Source organism: Erpetoichthys calabaricus, chromosome 2, assembly GCF_900747795.2.
Source record: "Erpetoichthys calabaricus chromosome 2, fErpCal1.3, whole genome shotgun sequence".
In the NCBI taxonomy this organism is placed as follows: domain Eukaryota; kingdom Metazoa; phylum Chordata; class Cladistia; order Polypteriformes; family Polypteridae; genus Erpetoichthys; species Erpetoichthys calabaricus.
Genome location: NC_041395.2, coordinates 32,411,961 through 32,436,203, shown reverse-complemented (window position 1 = coordinate 32,436,203; position 24,243 = coordinate 32,411,961). Strand labels below are relative to the sequence as shown.

General features: G+C 37.0%; 1 protein-coding gene across 3 annotated transcripts in view; it reads right to left on the bottom strand.

Annotated features, from left to right (window-relative positions):
* The window catches only part of hnrnpc (heterogeneous nuclear ribonucleoprotein C), a 45,791-nt gene extending 21,756 nt beyond the window's left edge, over positions 1-24,035 (bottom strand). The window contains exons 1-2 of one of the 3 annotated variants that reach the window (XM_028793563.2): positions 23,898-24,035; positions 17,591-17,615 (exon numbers count right to left, since the gene is read on the bottom strand). The gene's annotated coding sequence lies outside the window, so the exon portion shown is untranslated. Of the gene's footprint in view, positions 1-17,590; positions 17,616-23,744; positions 23,813-23,897 lie in introns of all 3 variants that reach the window. The other 2 variants (XM_051923300.1, XM_028793564.2) reach the window with 2 other exon arrangements.
* Positions 24,036-24,243: the final 208 nt, after the last annotated feature.

Genomic DNA, 24,243 nt, shown 5'->3' with positions numbered 1-24,243 from the left:
ACTAACTGATTAATAAAAACAAATAAAACAATGAATTTAGCAGAAAAATAACACTGTAGCAATCAGAAATTTTCAATTAAAGACATAGTAACTTTTTCCTAAATGTAACTGTTTTTGGCACCTAAATAAAAACACACAGAAATTAAGTACAAAGACTGATTAACTGAAGGGAAAAAAGTTTTAATTATTTGCAAAAAATAAGATATCTAAAATATTACTAAAGAAAATCTAATTATTTAAACATTAGAAACAAATATGCACTTCTCCCCTTTTGAAAGTTTTACAAGAGTATTAAATTAAATTTCAGAGAGAGTTTTAATGTACATAAAATAATTCAAAGTGGTCATGCATTGCATTTACAGTGTGTACTTTAACAAACTAAACCTTAATATAAGCAGACAAAACTTTAGTATAGGGGAAATCCCATTTTACAATTATATATCTGTAAGGATAAATACTGATGCCATCAAATTGCTCCAATAACTTGCTTTTCCAGCATATACCTTTTACATATATAATACAAAGCATTAAAGCAAATAAAATTTAAAAACAGTAAAGAAACATAAGAATCACTACATTTACAGTTACATTTCCCAAAAAGTCTCAGAGTGAAACAATTGTCAATATATGCAAGTTAGGTAAGGCGTACTGAAAAAGGCTTAGGAATAAATTCTTTAACCATCTACACAGTATTCACGGTATCTGGGGAAATAAAGCTATTCTCATTAAAATAATTAAAAAAAAAAAACACAACCACCCTCACCACTTCAATACTTTCTAGTGAGAACTCCAGCAAAGTGACACCTTTTATTGGCTAACTAAAGATTACAACGTAAGCTTTTGAGGCAGCTCAGGCCCTACTTTCTAATAGTAACTGAACAACACATATCCAAACTATACTGGGGCCAGACAAAACTTTAATCATACTATAAACTGACCTGCACCCAAAACAAGACAACTAGATGCCTTCCCAACAATTTTATTGATTAATTTCTTGGATCATTTATGTCAAAATAAAACGACTGAACCCGCTATGATACAGCCTGACTGAAGCCAAACCAAACATGAATATCAATACTTGTATACTAGTACAGAGCAGGTACACAAATTTCAAGTTTTGCCCTTTTAGGAATCTGCATAATCTTCCACACTTGGTGTAAGTTTGTTGAGGATATATGAGTTTTGTTAGAACTGCACTCATGCTGCAAACTGGGCATTTTATGAAGAGTTCATTACTGAAAAGGTTTGCTTACCATATCCCCATACCCCCCACCCAATTATCCACTTAGTAGTTATGTCTTTGCATTCAGCTTTCAGAAGGATAGTAGACAAGGCACCACTAAAATCAAAAGCTGAAGATCAAGAAAGGTGATTACGACTAGTCTGCATGTTCTGTGCATGAAGAGCACTGTAACAATATGGTACTTTTACTTTGTGTTAAATATTCAGAAAATGCATAGCAATCATTATAATATTTGATCATAAATACTGGCATCAAACAATTAAGATTAACACAATAAGCAAGCAGGCAGGAGTAATGAAACAGGTAATCTGCTTCAAGAAAAGTTCATTTAATATAGTGAGCACAAGAAAGTAAGTAAACAAAGACAGACATAACTTACAAGTGGAGTAAACCCATCTAAGTCTTTGAGGGCCCTTTAAAAAATCCCATGGTTTTGAAATGTACCCCACCCCAGTGTCCCTTACTGTAGTCAAACACACAGGCATTTCAGTTAAAGTTGAAAACCATGGTAGAAATAGGAAAACGTTTTGATCCCAGACTCAGTATTTATTATGGATAGGTGTGACTATTTTACCAGTCTCAATACTTATTATGGATAGGTGTGGGTATTTAATACTTTTATTTTAGAAGTGTTGTTTCTTCCCACTCCTATTCTGCTCATTCATTAAAAGGTTAACTTTTCCCCCATCTTGCTAGATTTAGTCCCATTTGATTGCATCTGGGTATAAAAATTAACCTTTATTTGTAAAGTGGATTGAGGCACTTTGCTTTTTGTAATGGCTACACTGGGTAATTTGAAACCAAAAGCAAAATAACAACAAAAGTATTCATTTTTAAAAATGAAATAGCAAGACGTGCTGATTGATGTCACGTTTAAGTATGGCTAAATCAGACATGTGGTGTAAAACTTGTAAAAAATGAATAAAGTGCAACAAGAAATCCTGCTTTATGCAATCTGCAAAACAAACGGCAGCTGCCAAGACTACATCTTTCTAAACAGTTCATTCAGGGTTTATGTGAGGGGAGAAAATGCAATTTATGTTGGGGTTAACATACAGCACCTTTGTTGCAAGATTTGTACACAGGACTTCAGAGTCCTGTTGAATCTCAAGTATCAGTTTTAATTCTCCACATCCAAACATGCTGGTTCAGTGCTACCCTCTGCATCCTCCCAGTCAAGGCACTCATTGAAAGTTGCATCCATCTTTCAGACTGGCTATTAGACATCACAGGTTTCAAACCCTACATCAATAACCAGTGTTCTTGGTTTCTGCATCTCATCTTCATGTAGTATCAAATAATGTGAGATATATCCCTCTTTTGTCCATTCTGGAACACCAGAATTAAGAGAAATCTTTTTGTGGTACAGACATGGTGACAACTGTTCTTGAATAAATAACTCAAAACAGGCTCACTGTGATGAAAAGTTTATTCATAACTGAAGGATAATAAAAAAAATGGATATACAGATATGCACAGATGCAGCATAATAAACCTAACACAAAACAAACCGGTCCGCCTGGTTTTCTCCCTCCCTTTGTCTTATCAACACGCAGTATGCTGAACAATTTTTCTTCTTCCCAATTCTTGTCTAAAGAACTGCCCAATACTCTTTTCAGTGCTGGCTTGGCTTATAAATGCTTATATCAGATTTGTAGTCTAATAGCAGACTTTATATATATATATATATAAAAAAAAAAAGCTTTTTTTTTTTTAGTTACAGGTTAATTTGAAACTACTTGTAAAAAAGATTTTCTTCACAGAACCTTGGGCAACTGTTTTGGCAGCTATGAGCTTTTAATGGAAGGGATTTTGGCACTCACCCATAACTTCTTTATTAAATTATAGAAGGAGAAAGCAAAAGCTAAATGTCTACCTGTCAATCACTGGCCATTAACTTCAACTAAAGTAGTAAACATTATGTTAATGTGTTTGGTGGCTCAACCTTTGCTAATAGGTCACAAGCAATATTACTCCCAGAACCAAAAATATATGAAATATATTCCTGTTCCTGTCATTTCCACGAAGGGAGGCGATGCCTTGTTCTCAAGTCTTCACACTTCAGGAACCAAGGACAGATTTTCACCAGCATAGGTGGAAGGAGGAAGCAGCTCGCTTTTTGTGTTTCTTTGTTCAGGTCTCTTTTGGTCTGGTCACATGGTATTGTGTAGTTGTTCACTCATTGTCTTTAGCAAGTCTGGCCACAATGCAGCACCCAAGCACAACACAATTATAGGTGCTGGCTGCTAATGTCCAGCACTGCCTTACCCCTAGGAGTAAAAGAGTTGTGCTAGCCTTCTTGTGAGCCACATCCTACGAAGAAGTTAAAATCAAGGCTGCTTTCGTTAAGGGAAGAGAGCTTCTAATGACACTGGGTTATAAATCCCACATTTTTTGTTGGTAATTGATGCAAGGTTTTCTCCAACAAAACCGGTAAAGGTTGAATTATAGTTATCCTTCAAAAAAAAATGTAAAGCACTCTGTGGTACATAGGTCTGAGCCAGGATATGCCTAGACAAGACTTATAACTGACACTTCATTCTTGGCTTAGTGAGGTCAGTATACGATGTTATGTTTAGTTAAAAAATTCATCTCCCGAGCATAACTATGTCTCATGCAAGAGTCCAAATACAAAAGGAAAATGGAAGCAACTATTCAAAGTTCAGACAAATAAGGTCATGTTTCACAAATATATGGAAACTATGAGGAAGCAACAAAAGAATAAAATCAGAGAATTGCATATATTATTTATCTTGATTTTCAGAAGACTTGATAAAGTATGACATAGAAGGTTAGTGACCAAACTAAAAGTGGGAATTAAGGGCAGTCTGTAGGTGGGTACAAAACTGGCTCAAACATAGGAAGCAAAGGTTTACAGTTAAGGGATCTTTTTGAGAATAAAGTGGTCTCCCTCAAAGATCAGTGTTGAGGTCACTGCTCGTTTTAAAAGAATCTGAACATAATTAAGCTGGAATCAGCTAAATCGTTCCAGAGGGACTTTGATAGCTTACCTGCTTGGTAATAAAACTTAACATTATTACTTAGGTGTAATACTAAGAGTTGAATATACAATGGGAAGTGTGATACTTTAAAGTAAACCTTCTAAGACCTAGGAGTCACTTGAACTCACCACTATTTACAGAAACCAGTATACAGAAGCAATCAGGAAAGCTATTAGGGCGTTAGGTTATATATCACTAAGAGTGTAGTCTAAGTTGAAAGAAATTACACTTAGTGGGCCTTTCATATGGATTACTGTGGATAGTTTTGGTTTCCCTATTACCATAAAAAGTCATACTAGCACTACAAAGTCCAGAGGAGAGCAGAATATTCTGGGACTAAGAGGTATAAACTATGAACAGAACATGACCGAAATCTTTTTTTTTTTTTTTTAAATAAACTAGTAAAGTACTTCCCAGCTGTTACTTTAAAATAAATTCAGCCACAAGAACAGTGACACGGTTAGAAATTTAAGGACAGATTTTGCTCAAAGATCCACAGACACATGGTATAAATTACCAAATAAAGGGCTTCAGGAACTTTCAAATCTCAACTTGGTTATTCTGAACCATTTTAGATGAATAAGACAGACAAGCTTGTTGGAATGAATAGGCTGTTCTTGTCACATCTTTTCTATATTCAATAACAACCTCAAAAGTATTTTGGTTCAACAAATGTCACTACTCATATAAAGTTTATTGGGTTTGCTGATGAACTAATAGTTGCTATCAACTCATTTAAGTCACACTTTTTCCCATGTTACTGATCATGACTGTTCAACTTTAGGCACTAGGGAAACATCCATCTTTAAGACACTAGTCAACGTGATGTTGATGCATTCCATCTTGTCATATTGCATTTTTTCTATCAGCAAGAGTCTTCGGCCAGTTCGACTTTGCCAACAAATCCGAAATAGTTTAATGACTGCTTTCAGCTTACCCTTCTGACCATCATTTGAAAGTGGGGGGATGGGTTTGGAGAGAAAACTATACTGGAGTAAGTGTAATTGGCACTTAAAATGATGATTTATGACCGACTCTTTAACTTGATTTAAGCATGGTTCTGTTCAAAGTTAGAAAATTATGTCTTGTTTTGCAGTGTAGAGCTCCTGGAGGTTTACATTCTAGCAAAGATAAAAAAAAAAATTAGAACCAGAGGTAGACGCATCCACCCTAATACCTAAATACAAAGAAACTTTCAAAACCATTGACTTGTGTTTTTCGAGTAAATTACATTGTATTTGTCATTACCGGCTATAGGCCTATTGTTTTTGGTTCAGTTGTTTTACTCACATCTTTCAAAAATGATTCAACCACCACCCACTTAAACTACTATATGAATTGTTTAAGAATGACTTGTACAGTCTGCTGTTTAATCTTGGGACCAATCCATTGATAAGCAAAATTTCTGCACGAGTTTGAGACAATTTAAATAGGTTGTGTTTCACCAATAGTATCCACAAATGGAAGAACACACACCAATAGAAAACAAATTAGCCGACAGCTTGTTTGCCTTTCCAAAGGACAATGCTGAATGATGATGAAAGCAAAGAGCACACACACACCTAGATCCGTAAAAGGTTAACACTGACAGAGGCATTATGCCACCCTTGTACCAATCTAAGGAGCTTGCTTACTTAATTTTATTCAGTTGTGTTCAGTTTCAGATTAAATAAGATGTTCACTTCATCCGATTTCCTGTCCATTTTATATAGAAATTATTGTACTTGATTGTATTTTATTGTGCAGTACAATTGGTTGTATTGTAAAATCTTCCATTTAAAGATGTCTTGCGTTAACATGTAAATTTCACTTTAGTAGTAAGTATTATATGGACCATTCTTAACACCATTTTTTTTTTTTTTTTTTTGCTGTATTTGTACAATGCACCTTAAAAGGGGAAACACAGTTCTGAAGAATGGCGACAGCAGGCAGCTGCAAGGGAATGATATGCCTCCAGTTTTGAAAACAAGGATTTATTTAAATAAAATGGATCAAAAGCCTCTTAAAAGGTTAGATTTAACCTCAAACAAGTTGATCAAGGCACATAGCAACATCAAAAGAAATCTGCTATAGGGAGCTTTGATCCTTCAGTTTAAGTTCCCCATAAATAGTTACTCCTCAGGCACCATGTGAATACAAATGACTCGGGGACACACAGAAATAGGAATACATAACTGTGCTCTGATATCTTGTCACATGATCTTCTGTGATGGTTAATTGCAGCTGGCGTGCTTGACCAAGAAGGTGCTTCCCATGATAGCCCTGTAAACATCTTCTAAAGAGTGTATTAGTTTCCCCTGACCAGAAAGCCCAAGTATGGAGTCTGATGGCTGGTTACTCTAGGAGAGAGACTGTACACCAAGAGTATGCAAAAAGAGGCGAGCAAGGGGTTTGTTTTTTGTGATTGTGGCACAGTACTTGTTTGAGGGCAAGTTAGTGGATAGGCTTACCTCACCTTGATGACAGGGTTCAAAGTTTTGAGTTATATTCTGGGCTTCTTTGTTTTTTTTTTTGCCGTTTTAACTTCTGACACAGTGCAACTCTTCACATTTCATATAAAAACCATTTTGATAAAGGATGGTTGGTTTGCCATTATTTTCTGGGCAAAGGTGGTTTACAGAGGTCCCATCACAACACATTCATTCAATAATTCATTTTGCACTTACAGCTCCCATAAAGCTGAATAACCCCAGTACAGGCCAACTTTATTTGTGTTTATAATGCAATGCCCTATAAAGTGTAAGACTGCAGCCAAACAACTCTGCAGGTTAGGCATAAAAGGTTTATACAACCAAGAACTTGCTAGAATGCGGAACTAGACATTTGCTTTTATGATGCGTAGCCTATGCTGTTTGGCAAGCAAGTGAAAGTATTTACAATCAAGATATGTTTGATTTCCTCAAGAATGCTGCAATACTGAAAGACTTGCTTTCCAGAAACGCACCTACTGGAATACAGTAGACCCACGCAAAGTCGCAGTTCAGAGTTTGCGGCCTCAGTCATTCACGGTTTTTTTCCTTAGAACCTATCTAATAATTGTTAGCAGAAACTGCAAATATCCTCCGTAATTATTATGGCTTTTCTCGTGGCAACACTGTACTGTACAGAGAACAGGAAGCAACTGTAGAGGAAACGCAGCTTGGGATGGTGAAAGTAGCCAATAGAATTTGAAACTACAACCACCAACAGTCGATGCAGTGGCTCAGATTGGTCTTCTGCTGTGGGTGTTGGGGTCAAAGGATGTCAGAGTGGCTTTTAAAAAGGGGGCCGGTAACCAAAAGCCAAAAAAAAAAAAAAAAAAAAACACCACAGTTTTTGTAATTTGTGTTTCAAATTCCTGTCTCTCTGCCTGCCTTCTGTTGGGTTACCTGTACTTATTTTGTCCTGGAGCGTTTCGTGTTTGCCGTCTGCATTGTCTGCCTGTGTACACGAGTACTGTAAGTGGATTCATGGCCATCCTGCAAAGAAAGAAGCGCTCTTGAACCCATCCACCCGTCTTCATTTCAGGAACTGGCGGTACGACTATCTTTACATTCCCATTCAACATGCGGATCTCTGGACAATCTATTTTCATCATTACATTTCATCCGCTGCAGCTTTTCATGATTTACAGTTGGGCAAAAAAGTATTTAGTCAGCCACCAATTGTGCAAGTTCTCCCACTTAAAAAGATGAGAGGCCTGAAATTTTCATCATAGGTATACCTCAACTATGAGAGACAAAATGAGAAAAAAAAAATCCAGAAAATCACATTGATTTTTAAAGAATTTATTTGCAAATTATGATGGAAAGTAAGTATTTGGTCACCTACAAACAAGCAAGATTTCTGGCTCTCACAGACCTGTAACTTATTCTGTAAGAGGCTCCTTTGTCCTCCACTCGTTACCTGTATTAATGGCACCTGTTTGAACTCGTTATCAATATAAAAGACACCTGTCCACAACCTCAAACAGTCACACTCCAAACTCCACTATGGCCAAGACCAAAGAGCAGTCAAAGGACACCAGAAACAAAATTGTAGACCTGCACCATGTTGGGAAGACTGAATCTGCAATAGGTAAGCAGCTTGGTGTGAAGAAATCAACTGTGGGAGCAATTATTAGTAAATGGAAGACATACAAGACCAATGATAATCTCCCTCAATCTGGGGCTCCACGCAAGATCTCACCCCGTGGGTTCAAAATGATCACAAGAACGGTGAGCAAAAATCCCAGAACTACACGGGGGGACCTAGTGAATGACCTGCTGAGAGCTGGGACCAAAGTAACAAAGGCTACCATCAGTAACACTACGCCAGGGACTCAAATCCTGCAGTGCCAGACGTGTCCCCCTGCTTAAGCCAGTACATGTGCAGGCCCATCTGAAGTTTGCTAGAGAGCATTTGGATGATCCAGAAGAGGAATGAAACCAAAAATAGAACTTTTTGGTAAAAACTCTACTAAGTCGTGTTTGCAGGAGAAAGAATGCTGAGTTGCATCCAAAGAACACCATACCTACCCGTAAAGCATGGAAAGGGTGGAAACATGTTTAGGGGCTGTTTTTCTGCAAAGGGACCAGGACGACTGATCCGTGTAAAGGATCATCAGTAAGGGCATTGAAGATGAAACATGGCTGGGTCTTTCAGCATGACAATGATCTCAAACACACCGCCCAGGTAACGAAAGAGTGGCTTCGTAAGAAGCATTTCAAGGTCCTGGAGTGGCCTAGCCAGTCTCCAGATCTCAAACCCATAGAAAATCTTTGGAGGGAGTTGAAAGTCCGTGTTGCCCAGCGACAGCCCCAAAACATCACTGCTCTAGAGGAGATCTGCATGGAGGAATGGGCCAAAATACCAGCAACAGTGTGTGAAAACCTTGTGAAGACATACAGAAAACGTTTGACCTCTGTCATTGCCAACAAAGGGTATATAAAAGTACTGAGATGAACTTTTGTTATTGACCAAATACTTTTTTTCCACCATAATTTGCAAATAAAATTCTTCAAAAAAAAAAAAAAAAAGAATGATTTTCTGGATTTTTTTTCTCATTTTGTCTCTCATAGTTGAGGTATACCTATGATGAAAATTACAAGCCTCTCTCATCTTTTTAAGTAGGAGAACTTGCACAACTGGTGGTTGACTAAATACTTTTTTTGCCCCACTGTACTGTGCGTTTTGTTGGTGCTTTGTTGTATTTAATATGTAATTGCTGTAATAGGAACAGGGGTGGTACCATTTTCATTTGTTTTCAATACATTATTTGCCGTTTGATTACCGGTTTTCTTTGTTTTTGTCTCGTGTTTGTGTGTGCGTGCATGTCAGGCCAAGGCTGGGTGCGTACCTGGAATCTCCCCCATAAAAATAAATAAATCGTCTTCTTGATGGTGCAAATCTTAGCGTCACCAGACCACTACAGCGTTATTCATTTCTCCTTGCTGCTGATTGACGGTGATGCATCTGAAGCGGAGTGTTCGTGTTTTCCGTTTTGTTCCTCTTAACCCTTAAACCACCACAAGCAGCTATAGTAATTTCCCAATGCCATCTGCGAGCACGCAGGAGCTGAACAGGCAGTACCGTACATTCGTTGAGCAGCCAGCTCATGACCACTGCCAGCCCCTTGTGAGCAGGGGTGCTGAACGCACCCGTAGAGGACATGGAAGCTCCTCAAAAAATCCCTCTTAAAAATGCGGATAGACTACTTTCACATTGCTCCCTTACTTGCTGGGCTTACTCGAGGCTGCTCTGTCACGTGATATTCTTCTCGCGCTACGCATACTTAAAAGCCTGAACAGCGCCTGTCCTTTTGGCAGATTGCTTTGTTTCTCTCTCCTCCCCCAGACATCCTCTGCTCCTGTTGCGGATCCCGCTCCCATTGTGCGCCCCAATGATGTTTGCCTACTCTTAAAATCGATAACTGCTCGTTTTACTTCTGAAAGAAACATGTTTGTTTGAAGTGTTAGAATAAAGTTCTCTCTACAATCTCCTGTGTTTCAGTGCAATTCTGTGATCCAAGCGTGACACCCTGCAGCCTTCACTATCTCTGGGATTGAAACAGCGTCAGCGTTTACCTCTATGTGTGTTTGCATGCTGCCAGTTCAAGCACAGTTGGTTTGGTGATTTACTTAATTTCATCTATGGCATCAGTTGCATCTTGTACATATTGTTCAAGTAGTATTTTTAAATAGTTTTTACAGTTCATTAGTGCATAAAATTATCTGTTGCAGTAATTGTGATGCTCTTTGCATGAAAAATGTGTTCTATTAAAATTTTACTTTTTCTTTGTGAATTGTGACATTTACTTAAAGTGCAGCAAAAAAGTATTTGGCATCCAGGGATGCATTAACCCCCCACGTGTGTGGCAGTTTAAGGGTTAAAGCCCCAAGATGCTGTCGAAATGCCCTGCACCTTCTAAGGCTTCTGGCAATTAAAATGCGCTTGCATAAATTACAGTACTGTACATATAGCAGTAATATCGCTATTTTACATTCTAGCACTGCGGGAGACATAGCAGTACAGTATACAAGTTTACCGTTACATTCTTTTTTTTAGGTAATGTATTATTAATAGCTGAGTTTGAAATTAAATTAAAGCGTTTTGGGGGCATATTTAGGGTTTAAACTATAAAAATAGGCATTTTTTTTTTTTACCATATCCAAAATACACGAGTGCTCTAAGGAATGTAACCCCCGCGAATTTTGGGGGTGTATACTAAAGTTCTTGTGAAAACCAGCAGCTAGGTAATTATGGGTGCCTCTTCGACAACTACTAAAGAGAAGGCACTAGAGGAATTTTAATAGGTGGGCACAGAGAGCCAAACCCTGGAAAACCCCACAGACCAGGGATCAATTAGTACATGGTTAGTATCAAACTACTGCGGTGTAGAAACCAAATTTTTCTTTTCTAAAATCACTTGACAGTACCCCATATACTGGCCTTGTTTTTACACAGCTGTCTGCCTCAAAGTATCACTACGATTAAGTACCATACAGACAAATTTACCAAACCTTGCTGCTGTGACAGCCACACACTGCATAAATTTACAACATAAAGAAAAGGGTCCAACATGGCACTTCCTGCAGTCACATGCAATTCAAAGAAAATGAGAATTCCAATAGCATTAACGGGATTGCTGATCTTCCACCTTAGTCTAATATATATTTGATTTGGGGGGTTTGACACACACACACACACACACACACACACACAGAACCAGCAGAAATGGGAATCGGAGGCCATAAGATGCACCTTTAATGCATCATTTGTTATCATTGTTCTTAAATTGCTTTTTCTACAGATCAAGTAAGTGGTGCCCTCCAAACACCTAACTGGAAATCCATGCAATTACAACAAAATGGGAGTGTGGTATCAATGGAAACTCTGCCCCAAAGCATGGAATAGCAGCATTACCGTCAAGTTACCGATCTTAAAAGTTTCATTCTTACGGCTACAACAACTAATCTACATAATAACTAACAATGAAAATAGCATCAAATGAATTTTCACCTCACTGACAAAGTAACATAGATCACAGTTTAAGATATTGCAGATACAGAAGACCAACATGGTGGCAGGTCAAAAACTAAAGAATAAAGAAGTGTGGAATAATTTAGTAAGAAATGTGTGTTTTGTAAGATTTGTTAAAATAAACTGTATAGGCGTACAACTACGACATGCAAAAGGAAAACAGAGTAATGGTTGACCCTTTCTCACTCATTTACGGATAACGGAGAAATACTCTTAATGCCTCTTTCTTCAATCAGCACACAATCCTTATCTGACAATGCAGAATCGGTTTCAACAATATGTAAAAGGTCGTCTTCTACAAAGTACTTATTGCTGGCATTCTGATGCCATAATGAAATAGGTAAGATGGAGTTCTTTGCTGCCATCTGGAGGCTACAAACCCAACAATACTCACTCATATTTGTCAGTGCTCAATTGGTTTTAAAAATTTACTACCACCTTTGACATCAACTACGTTGAAAGTGTTACAACTATTTTAAAATTAATGCTTGCAGCTACACTTTTTGCAAATGTTATTTCAGAGTATGCTTGTACTATTGCTATGAAGGAGAGCAATGTACAAGAAACTCTTGTATATAATTAATTTAAATTTAAACCAATTAAAAAGCTAACCAAATAATCAGTAATACACAGTAGTTGTTGGTTGAAGCCCTAACCATCCAAACAAATCTAGTTTCAATTCTCATTAATGATGGTGGAAGATAAAAGCTAAATATATGGCATTCAATAAGGATTGCTTTAATAATTTAAATTTTAGGAGTCTTTAACATCAGCATAAAGGAATATATGGTTTTCAAAAACCAAACTGGCAGCTGTGTTAAATATTATCCTAAACTGTGATGCAAATATTTATTTTTAAGTAACAAGTAACCCAGTTATCTCGCATAACTTAGGTCATAATTTTAGCCCAGAATGCCACTTAACCGTTTCTGCACTTACAGTAAATTACACCCAAATGAAAATGTAAAAATTTATGACAGGAAGTTGACAAGATTATGTACACAAGAAGGACAAAAAACACACAGAAGTTTCCCCATATACACAAGGGAAGGACGCCAGTTCTGCAATCAAAATTTAAAGAATTAGGTGAGAGGATGAGGAGCAGAACTGAAAAGGTAGTCTTCTTCAAAGTTCTGCCTGTGCAACGTGCCAGTTGAGGTAAAATGAGATTAGAAGGCTTAACCCAAAGCTCAAATCTTGGTGTAGGTCAGAAGCATATAGGTTTATGGGGAAATAGGAATCCTTTAGGAAGAAATGGGACCTGCTCCGCCATCGTCTGGGTATAAGAGGGAGTTTAAGACAGGTCAAGTTTAGAAATGTACATTAGCAGGAACAATGGTAAAACTAAATATGCATAGTAAAGTAAAATCTAACCCAAAGTGCAAAAGTAAACTAAGCACAAAATAGCATACCTTAATGCTAGAATTACAAATAAAACAAGTGATTTGGATTTATGTAGTAAAATATATTACAGCAATAACAGAAACCTGGCTAAACAGGGTGGTTGGAGTATAACATAGATGGGTACACATTTATGAAGAAAAACAAAAAAAAGGGGCTGTCATTTATGTAAAGCAGAATTTAAATGCAATTCTTCATCTGGATGACATTTTAATGAGGATGTCTGGCAAGCATTAAGGACAGAGGCCGTATTTTATGAGTGTGCTATAGACCCCCCAAAAGTACACCTTTTGAGAAGGATTTGGAATCATCACGGACTCGTCACTACAAAAAGCATTCAAAAGCCGTTTAGAAACCTAACAATGTTAGGTTGAACTCTAAAAATGGTGCTATACAAGTCAAAGGAGGTTATGCAAAGGTTTACAACACATTGATAAAACCTCACCTGGAGTTTGGTGTCTAGGATACAAAAAACAAACAAAAAAAACCTAAAAACCACAGAAGAGCTAGAAAAAAGACTAGGATGATTATAAGAAAGTATGGGATAAGAGTAAAGATTAAAATAGCAGAGCCATTTAATTTAAGCAAAAGTGGATCAGGAGGCGATATGATGCAAGTGTTCAAAATTATGAATGAAATTAGTGCAGTGAATTGAGACCACTACATTAAAATGAGTTAAAGAAGAACTCAGACACAGAAACTTAAGGGTAAATTTCCCACAAGCATCAGGTTTTCTTCACACAGAGAACCACAGACACTTTACAATTTTAAAGCCCCTCAAAACTCAACTTGCTGCTATTTTAAAGAATGAAGTGGATAGGACTGGCATTCTTTATTGGGCTGAATGGCCTGTTCTCATCTAAATCTTTCAAAATGTTCTAATAGTCTTACAAACTCTCAAGAATTTAATACCCAGATGATGTTGTCTTTAAATGAACAAAATATTCTGGATTTAACAGCCAACTAGGTGGCTGGTGACAAGAGTGATCAATAAAATGCATTGCCCAGCTTATTAATTCCATGTCTACAAACCTACTGCATTTAACTTGGGGGAAAGAAAAACTTGCTATGCATTCCTAAGTAATGAACAACTTTCAACTGTTCAAAATATTAGAATTTCCCATTTAAAGTCTCAATGAAAACAGAATCCACAAAGCATGCAATTATTAGAGAGAAATATGTCTCAAGCATAGTCTCCTTAGGCATATATAGCCACAGCGATTTGTAATAGCCTACATTTAGCTTTCTTGTACATGCTGAGCCAACTAGGTCATAATGAAAATGGCCATCCTGAAAGCACCAAAACATTCATGAATTTGGGGCTACTATATTTGTTCTAGGTGGTCTGTGTGCATATGGAAGCCCTTTCTGCACATTCACAGGTTAGCACCTATGACAGCATTACCAAGAACAGGGACAGAACCAACCCTGGATAGGATACCCATCCAGTGCTGGGCAGTCACAGCAGGCCAATTTACTTAACATGGACTTCATTAAAATTAATGAGATTGCTTCATGGGTTATGTAACAGCGTTATTGGTACTAAAATGTTGACTTTGTTATCGATACCAGCTTTGATCATTCATGACCAGAATGGATCCAAAGCAAATAATGTTTAGCTCCAAAAATCCACCCAACCCCCAATTGAACAGGATCCATTTGCAAGTTGAAATATTAAGACTTTATTTTTACCTGATCAAGCCCCAGGAGGTGAATAATCGCTTCTGGGCCTTATCAGTCAACTTTTTTTCAGAAAAGTAGAAAGGGGGAAAAAAAATAAAGGAGGCCTAGATTAGATTTGGGAAGTATCAAGGGAATACACTCTAAAAACCAGAGTGCAAAACACTTCCTTGCTTAAAAAGAAACCAAAAACGAAGCCATTATCAATTGAGGTGTTGTATAAACTGACAGAATGACCGAAGTATAATTTTCAAAATCTCATTTGTGGGTTGATAAAATTTATAAAAATATTGCCAAAAAAAAAAAAAAAAAAAAAAAAAAAAAAAGTGGTGACATATTGGTCACCTTCTGGGAAAACAGAAAACCCAGTCTATTTTTAAATTGCACTTACAATTAACCACCACTGGAAGTATTTAGAGCAGTTGAGAACATTTTCAGTAGCATTTCAAGCAATGGGAATGCTGGAAGTCCTACACTGAAGTATGGATTCTAAATATATTCAAAAGATGATGCAATTTACCACTGAACAGCAGAGATCCCAAGTTTACGCTTGGCTTTAGTATCTTATGTACAGAAACTTCTAGCATTAGAAACCTATCAGTCAATCCAAACTAGGATATTTGTGACGGACCATCAGAAATGTGCATTTCAAATGATTTGTGTTCTGCATATAGTGCGTATAAGAAAGAATCATCCCCCTTTCAAAATAGTCACATTTCATCTCAGTGATTCATTTTATTTTTCTTCTCAACTATTGCTATTATATATCTTTCATTTGGCTGTGCTACGGTATTTTACATTGAGTTAGTACATCTGAAAAAATGCGTCTTCACTTCAGGCCACAAAGCAACAAAATGTCAATATTTTGAAGGTGGGAATTATTTTCTATACACACTACTTATCTTATTGTATACTGCACCATTACCACACTGTTAGTCTAATGTGCAGCATGTTAACTCCAAGATCAGTTCTGATTCAATTATATGGTACAGTGCATTTCAGGAGGACAGAAATGGTCATGCATGTATCGGCTTGTGTTAAGTAATTTACAGAACTGCCTTCCACTAACTTCAGAAGCAAAACATCCTGCTGTTTTTATTTTTTAATTCCAAAAGACCAATCAAAAGAAAAATGTATGAAATCTTCCTATGTTCATAAAGCAATTACATCTGTAAACTAGACTACCTTCTCCTACAGTTTGGGGTGTAAGTTTCATTTTTTTTTTTTTAATTAACAGTGCTCTACACATTCATTAACTGGACATAGGATGAACTCTGCAAACTGTATTCTCAGACATCCAGAAAGTCGCAGTGGAAAAAAGAAAACAGGTTTAATTTTACATTGAGATTACTATATTGTCTGGTACTTGGAGGCTGTAGGTTAAAAAATTCTTAAACCAGGTGCTGCATATTAGTCACACATTTGGGAGGTGGGTGGATTTTGCACAAACAATAGGAGGAACATCCTCTTGGGACTTTAGTTACAATATACACATTTTGTCATGAACACTTTCATTCAGATAATTTTGGTTTACATCTTAATTTTCAACTGAAAAGTTAACAAGAAATTCTTCATTTAAAAAGTAAATTGAAGATTTCAAATCAACAGCACCTTCTATAAGCAAGTATGTAGTAAAGCATCCAACAGCCTTACAGTCAAAGCTTTTTCTGGTTTTACTGATACTAGGTAACCATCATCACAGGTGTACATTACAGAGGACTGTTTTCTTTAAGCACTTCAGCTGTACTTCAGATTCATCCTGGGTTCCATGGTGCTAATATTCATTTCTTCTAGATACACAAGCTTATCATCAGAGGACAGAGTACATTCTGGCAGATCAATTAATGAATAATTATCCCAAAAGAAGCATTCCTTATTTAATGTGAATGCTCAATACAACATTCAACTTTTAGTTTTATTCTGTCTTAAGACTCCAAGAATTGATCTAACCAGTTTTGGTAGATTATGGTTAAATGTTAAAAACTACTCCTTCAGATACTGCACTACAACTAAATGTGTTCTCAAAATGGAAATGTATAGTCAACTTTCGTGGGCTTAAGAAAACTTCCACAAATCCTTACTGTTCTACTTTGACAAGTACTGTACCATCCATAAACCTGAGGTTTCGATTGCTTTAATAACCAGTTTAAACCTTCACCTCTGTAATACCACATTTTGGTCATGTAGGTCTTTTTTGTAGAACACCATATTTCATGCTGAACTGGAACTCAACTTTGGATTAAGTTGTCAGTTTTCTAAATTGCACTTTGAAAGATGTATATCCAAAGCCTGAATTTCTCACTTACTCCTTATCAGTTTTTTGATTTTAGCAAGTAAACATAACTAGTGCATAACCAATTAATGGGGTGACAACAGTTTACTTGCTTTTAGTGCAGGCCAATTGTATAATCTGTACAGTTCCAAGAAGCTGACTATTCCGACATGAAATTCATAAATACAAGGAAACAATATTTATAAAAAGACAGTCCCAACTGAAGACACTGTAAAATGCTAGCATCTACCCCAAGGAAAAAATAGAAAATTTCACAGAAAATGTACGTTAATACTCTAATTTCTAAAAATACGCATTAATAAAAAGGATGCCTTTAACTGTTAAACTTGACAGCCAAAAAATTCAGGTATTAAAAGAAAAGCGCAACATGCCATCGCTTAAGAAAGTCTAAGCCAAATGAGGGGATAAAAAAAAAAAAAAATTACTTCACATGAAGATAGAACCAAAAGTGGGAAAAAAAAAATGACTTACAGGTCGTCGTTGCTCAAAAAAGTTGCTGCAAAAACAAACAAAAAAAAAAGTGAGGGGTGAAAACAATCAATTTAAAAAAGTGTACCAGCTGTTCATAATACATGTCCTCATGTGAAACAAATTGGTGTTTTTAAACTCTAAACTGTAAATATATGGTGGAAGCACCAATGTCACACAAAATTCAGAATATGCTCTGGTCAATTACTAAAAAAAACAAAAAAAAAACAAAAAAAAACACCATTAAAGCCAAGGTCCACTCCAATAATTTAATGTTATATATAAGCTGAGAGAAAGGAGGGAAACACTGTACAGAAAACACGTACTCTTGACCTTCAGTATCTGTATCCTGGTATGTTAAACCAATAAACTAAAAAGTCAGTTTTAAAAAGTCTTAAGAATCTGGATGAATATATGCATAACACTACCAAAACCACATTTATAATGCTTGAATCCAGAGACATGCTAATCAAACTTAAGCACTTGCATTATGTGCATTTACTGTAGAGGCAGTGGCCCATAATATTCTGCAGGTTTCTTCTCTATTTCCGGGGGAAACCGTAAAACAAACTAATGATGTTTTTCGATTAGGGACACTTGTATAACTGATGGGCGGGGGTTAGATAATGCATTAAATGTGTTCTCATTACACACTACTTTTACACTGGCATTCCATTATATATCCTATTCAAACAAAAGGAGCTAAGCCCTTGTAAAGGTCATTGTTGTGGGGCCACCCCATCTTCACTAATACTTTCCACTGCCCCCTGAGGAAGTCTCAGACTAATTGAGAGATGTACTTCCTCCAAAATGTTTCTCTCTGCAACTGGGTCCCTTCTCGGCTGCTACTGCCTATTAAGCAAACCAAGAGCTGTGCCAACTGGTGCACCCCACCAAAGCATCTCAATTGGCATTTAAATTAGGTGAAGCAGATACTCATTCTGGGTGCCCCATGACACTTTTGAACTCTTTACTACACTACTGAGAACACACCCAGCATCCATCTGCATTTTACCCACTCGCTCTGGATACTGACCAAAAAAACACATGTTGACTGTCCAGTGAATCAACACCTTTGTCTGAAGACTGGGTCCAGTCTCACTACCGCAGTCTGTTGCCTGCAAAATACTGCCACTGCATATTTCCCCCTGCTGAACCTCACAATTGCCTCACTCAAGAAAATAACCAATGTTAGTTTCAACTTAGGGCAGCTGGTCACCAATTACCTGCTGGGAACAAAACACTCATTCTTGGGAAAAGGAACATGCTCTTATAACTGGAGAGGCCAAGTCCCAGCTCAAATACATCACATTCTCTTGCAAAGTACTCCAATGTGTGCCTATGAGGAATGATAAGGCCACAAAAACAGCATAGTCTGTAAAAAAACTAAACCATGCATTCACGAACCAGATACCGTCATCTCGGATTGTCCTGATATTCTGTACCTAAACTTCCCAAATGGGGAAAGCGACCAGATCCACCCTTGGCACGGTTCAACACTGTACAAACCTGGCCTAATGCATAGTTGCAAGCACAGCTGTCTCTACCAATCCAGAGACCTACACACACAGTACCCACAACCGAATACCATACATTTATTGCACAAGATATCATGGGGGAGCCCGTCAAAGTTTTCCCAACTCCATAAAGAAAATGGAGACAAAATTAGTAATTAAGATTTTACATCTGAATTTCCTACTAAAAAAATCTATCACATTTGATTGAAGTTACCCAAGTAACTTATTGTTTGGTAAATCGGGCGTTGATTCTACCCACAAATGCAAAAGCATTTCACAGATAATCCAAGTCTTCTCTGACAACCCAACGCCCCAGAATTAGCGGGGGGGATCAGGATTAAACAATGTGCAACTTGTGTGATTGTTATGCATTACGTAAATCTCATTGAAGAACATTAAAGTGCACATTTAATGCAAAAGTAATGAAAAATTAAAATGTGTAGATGTCAGCACTCTTAAATTCAGCCCAGGCTCTGAGATGTAAGGTTTACATACTAACAGTTAAGAAAATGCAAAATAAGTTGAAAGCTATACACAAAAGTAATGACTGTTTGTTTTTCTACTACAAATTTTAAAAGTGCCAAAAAGCAATGCATGCTGGGGCATGAGCCACTACTGAATTTACACTAAAAAAAAAAATAAATAAAAAAAGATCAAAAAAGTAAATCAATTCTCGAATGTCAGGAAGGTTTTTTGTGCAATTATTAAAAGAAAAAAACATTTTATTGTGCAACACATAATTAAATCTATTAAAAATAGACAATGTAGGGATCTCAATGTAGGGAGATTCCCTGTAAAAAAAATCCTTGTTATGCTTTTCTACAACCATCTGACTCCCACACCACCTGGAAACATGTCACCGACTCCAAATTTTGATGAAAACATCTCACTGTTGAACACATTGTTCTTTTACTGAAAATATGAAGAAACAACACTGAGAAATGACTGACATCAAACAGTCAATAAAATCAATCAGCATTGTAGAGTAAAATTAAAATGAATTATATTTACACATCCAACACTGCACATGTACAAGGGTTTGCATGGAGCTCTGCAGTTTGGTTCAGTATCACTCCAGTTAGCCATTAAAAAATGCCCATTTCAAAAACTCTAGCATGTATAGACTTTTCGTCCCTACATTTTTTCCCTACATACAACTTGTGCCCCCCCTCTCCGTATTTCATTATTTCAAATAAATGGGAGATATACTGGTGGCACGGTGGCGCTCCTGCCTCGCAGTTAGGAGACCCAGGTTCGCTTCCCGGGTCCTCCCTGTGTGGAGTTTGCATGTTCTCCCCGTGTCTGCGTGGGTTTCCTCCAGGTGTTCCGGTTTCCTCCCACCGTCCAAAGACATGCAGGTTAGGTGGATTGGCAATTCTAAATTGGCCCTAGTGTGTGCTTGGTGTGTGGGTGTGTCCTGCAGTGGGTTGGCACCCTGCCCGGGATTGGTTCCTGCCTTGTGTTGGCTGGGATTGGCTCCAGCAGACCCCCCATGACCCTGTGTTCGGATTCAGCGGGTTGGAAAATGGATGGATGGGAGATATAGTCCCAAAGTACTGAATGTTTTGTTTGTTCCACAAAGGCTTTGCATAGTATGGACTTACCACACTTCATCAGAATGTGGCAGAGAACATTTCACAGAAAAAAAGCACACTTAAAAGGTTGTGTATTAACTCTAAAAAGCTGTCCCTCAAAATGTTTACCAATTTTCTGAAAACGTGTTATAAGCATTATAATGAGAAAGCAGAGAAGCTCAGGTCTGGCAGGGACTGGTGGTGCAATGATGCATCAGGCGTAGTTATCCAGTACAAATCTACTGTATCGGTATGTGTGCAATCCACATCAATATTCATTGTGATCCACATCCGTGAATGTAAATTGCCTGTAAAGTAGTTTTCTGCAGCACTTACATGTAATGCAGAGTTGCCACTAGATGCATCTGACAAGATATATTTGTTCTAAATTCAGATCTATACATGAAGGAAACTAACAGTTTTAAGCCTACTTCAGAGATACAGAAGGAAGAAACTGTGGCTTTACAAGGCTGGAATCAATTCAGGACAAGATACTGTCCACTCACATTGCAACCAATGAAGATTGCCAATTTACTCAACATATACATCTCATGCATGTGAGGGCAAAAACCCATTAAAAAATGAGGACTGAATACAGACTACACAACTATAGGTGCTGGAGTCAAATCCATTACACTAGACCCCTGAGGCAACACTGCACCTCTGTTGTTTCTTAGATGCAAGAACAGATATCCAAAAAATAAAGTAGCTCAGGAATTACAGCAAAACATGTCAGCTCATTAAAAACACCTGTCAAAAAGTTAACCTATAGACCGCCTACAGCAACAGGGTATCTAAAAAGTATTCAGGAATTATTCCAAAATATATGAGTTGTTAACCATCTATTAAAAAGCTAGACAGGATATGCAACACTTTAATACAAAAGTGCAACAATCCCAGGTTTTGAAAGGGACATAACTTGTAAATTAAATTCACTAGCCTATAAAACAAGACCACATGAAAAAATTGTATTTTTTTGGGAATTTACAAGATTTCATTTCAATGGGTAAGGACTTTTTTTTTTTGGTTTTAAATTTTCCATGTTTGAAATTGGTTTGTACATTCCAATTGGAAGTATCTGATTTTATAAACAGATAAAACTTATGCCCTTAACACAAAGCATTTCTTTTCAAGGCAAAAGCCTTTTTTTAATTTGCCTTCTAAATTTTAGCATTTTTTTGCTGCAAGAGGGAGTTCGAGAAAAACTTTAAAAATTATAATGGCTGCTGTTTATAATAGCACTCCCAAATTAAATAGCAACATGGGAAAACAATGCATAAAAAGCAAAATTGTATACATCTACAGTTTTATTATTGGGCACATATATTATATATATATATTATATTATATATTATTATACCAATACTGATGCGCTGTGCAAGAAAGGACAAAGCCGGTTATACTTCCTTAGAAGGCTGGCTTCCTTCAACATCTGCAATAAGATGCTGCAGATGTTCTATCAAACGCCCTCTTCTACGCAGTGGTGTGCTGGGGAGGCAGCATTAAGAGGAAAGACGCCTCACGCCTGGACAAACTGGTGAGGAAGGCAGGCTCTATTGTTGGCATGGAGCTGGACAGTTTAACATCTGTGGCAGAGCGAAGGGCGCTCAGCAGGCTCCTATCAATTATGGAGAATCCACTGCATCCACTAAATAATGTCATCTCCAGACAGAGGAGCAGCTTCAGCGACAGACTGCTGTCACTGTCCTGCTCCACAGACAGATTGAGGAGATCGTTCCTCCCCCAAACTATGCGACTCTTTAATTCCACCAGGGGGGGTAAACCTTAATATTTAACATTATACATAGTTATTGTCTGTTTTTTTTTTTCACCTGTATTATCATCATTCTTTAATTTAATATTATTTATTGTATCAGTATGCTGCTGCTGAAGAATGTGAATTTCCCATTGGGATTAATAAAGTATCTATCTATATATATATATATATATAAAAAGTACACTAATCACTATTAATCAGCAGCCAAACTTTCCACAAAGAGCTAAAAGAAAAATATTAGCAAGACCAACCAACAATTTAACGATAAACTATTTAAGAAAATGCAAAAACATTAACATTGGCCAAGATGAACTCAATCTTCGAAGGTATGAAAAAATGTGTCTTGTACTACACTGATAAAATATGGTTTGATTAAAACTGGGTTATGTGCTATATTATACAAAGTTCTAAAAGTGTTAGGATTACTTTTTTCTACCCATAAATCAAAAAAGCAGGAACTATAAAGCAACAGCTTAATCTCACTCATAACTGCTGTCTAATCAGGCTATCAAAATGTCACGTGGGATATGTATGAAAATCCAGTCACGGGGGCGCTAGATCAGCAAAAAATTCCCTTCAGTGAAAACCTGGCAATGACTAATGTGGTTAGTTATTAGCAAGTACTGCTTTAGGCAAAGCTTTGCAATCAGAAATGTGTTTTATTTTGCCGACAAAACATTTGGAATTAATGGTACCACTAATTCATAAAAATAGGGCATGGGGATAATTAGGTTTAGAATTTTACAAGTCTGAAAGCTCATTCTAAACTTCTGAATGCCTTAAAATGGAGCCTTCCAAAATTGGGCTATTATATAAGTGTTTGGATATGAATACACAACCGTGCAGTGTATTTGGGCAAAACTAACATTTTTGACGGTTAACTGTAAAAGAAAAGAAAACCACAGAAAGGTGGGGGAAACAAAAATGAGTAAGAAAACAAAAAGTAAAAAAAAAAAAAAAAAAAAAAAAAAAAAAAATTAAAAATATTTCGCGACTCCAGGCCTGCTCGTAATGGCGAAAAAGTATATCCTGTAGTTTCTCTTGCGATTTAAAAAACAGGGGGGGAAAAAAAATCACAAATCACACATTAAAAATACAGGTCCATTTTAAAACAAAACACTTATCGACAAAAACTAATAACACTTGCACAAACAAAACATTGCAACAGAAAGTCAAAAATAAAATTCAAAAATACGTAATCCACAATCAAAAATTCAAACCCCGCCGCTTTTTTTGGGTTTTTAAAAAGGCACTGGCGGTTTAAAGTCACATATTTTAGAAAAACATACATGCGAAAAATGGCAATTAAAAATACTGCAGTAGTAGTAAAAATGCAAGCAGTCGTTCCCTCCGCCACCTGCAAAAATTAAAAATAAAAATATATCCAAAGTACTTCATATTCAAAAAATAAAGCTCTATGGTTTCCAAACCAAAATACTCACCGGGAGCCTATAAATATAAAAATGTAACAAATCGCACTATGTGAAACCGCTTATCTTTAAAGATTAGAATGATCTTTGTCTTTGCCTGGTACTCGCTGCTCAGGCTCTTCTCACGAAATGGCGGACGTAAGTTTCTTGTTGTCGACTTATGCACAAAGTCTAAACTACCATTCGCTCGAACAAGACTCCGCCTTAGTCATGTTAATTGACCATTGGTGAAACTTCATGTCAATCTTTGGGTGATGGAACCTTTTACTGTAGATTTTCAGTGGTAAGTGGACAGTAAGCCCTGCCTATCAACTCTCTCGTCTATAGCTATTGGTAAATTTCTTCCAAGAGGCGGGGT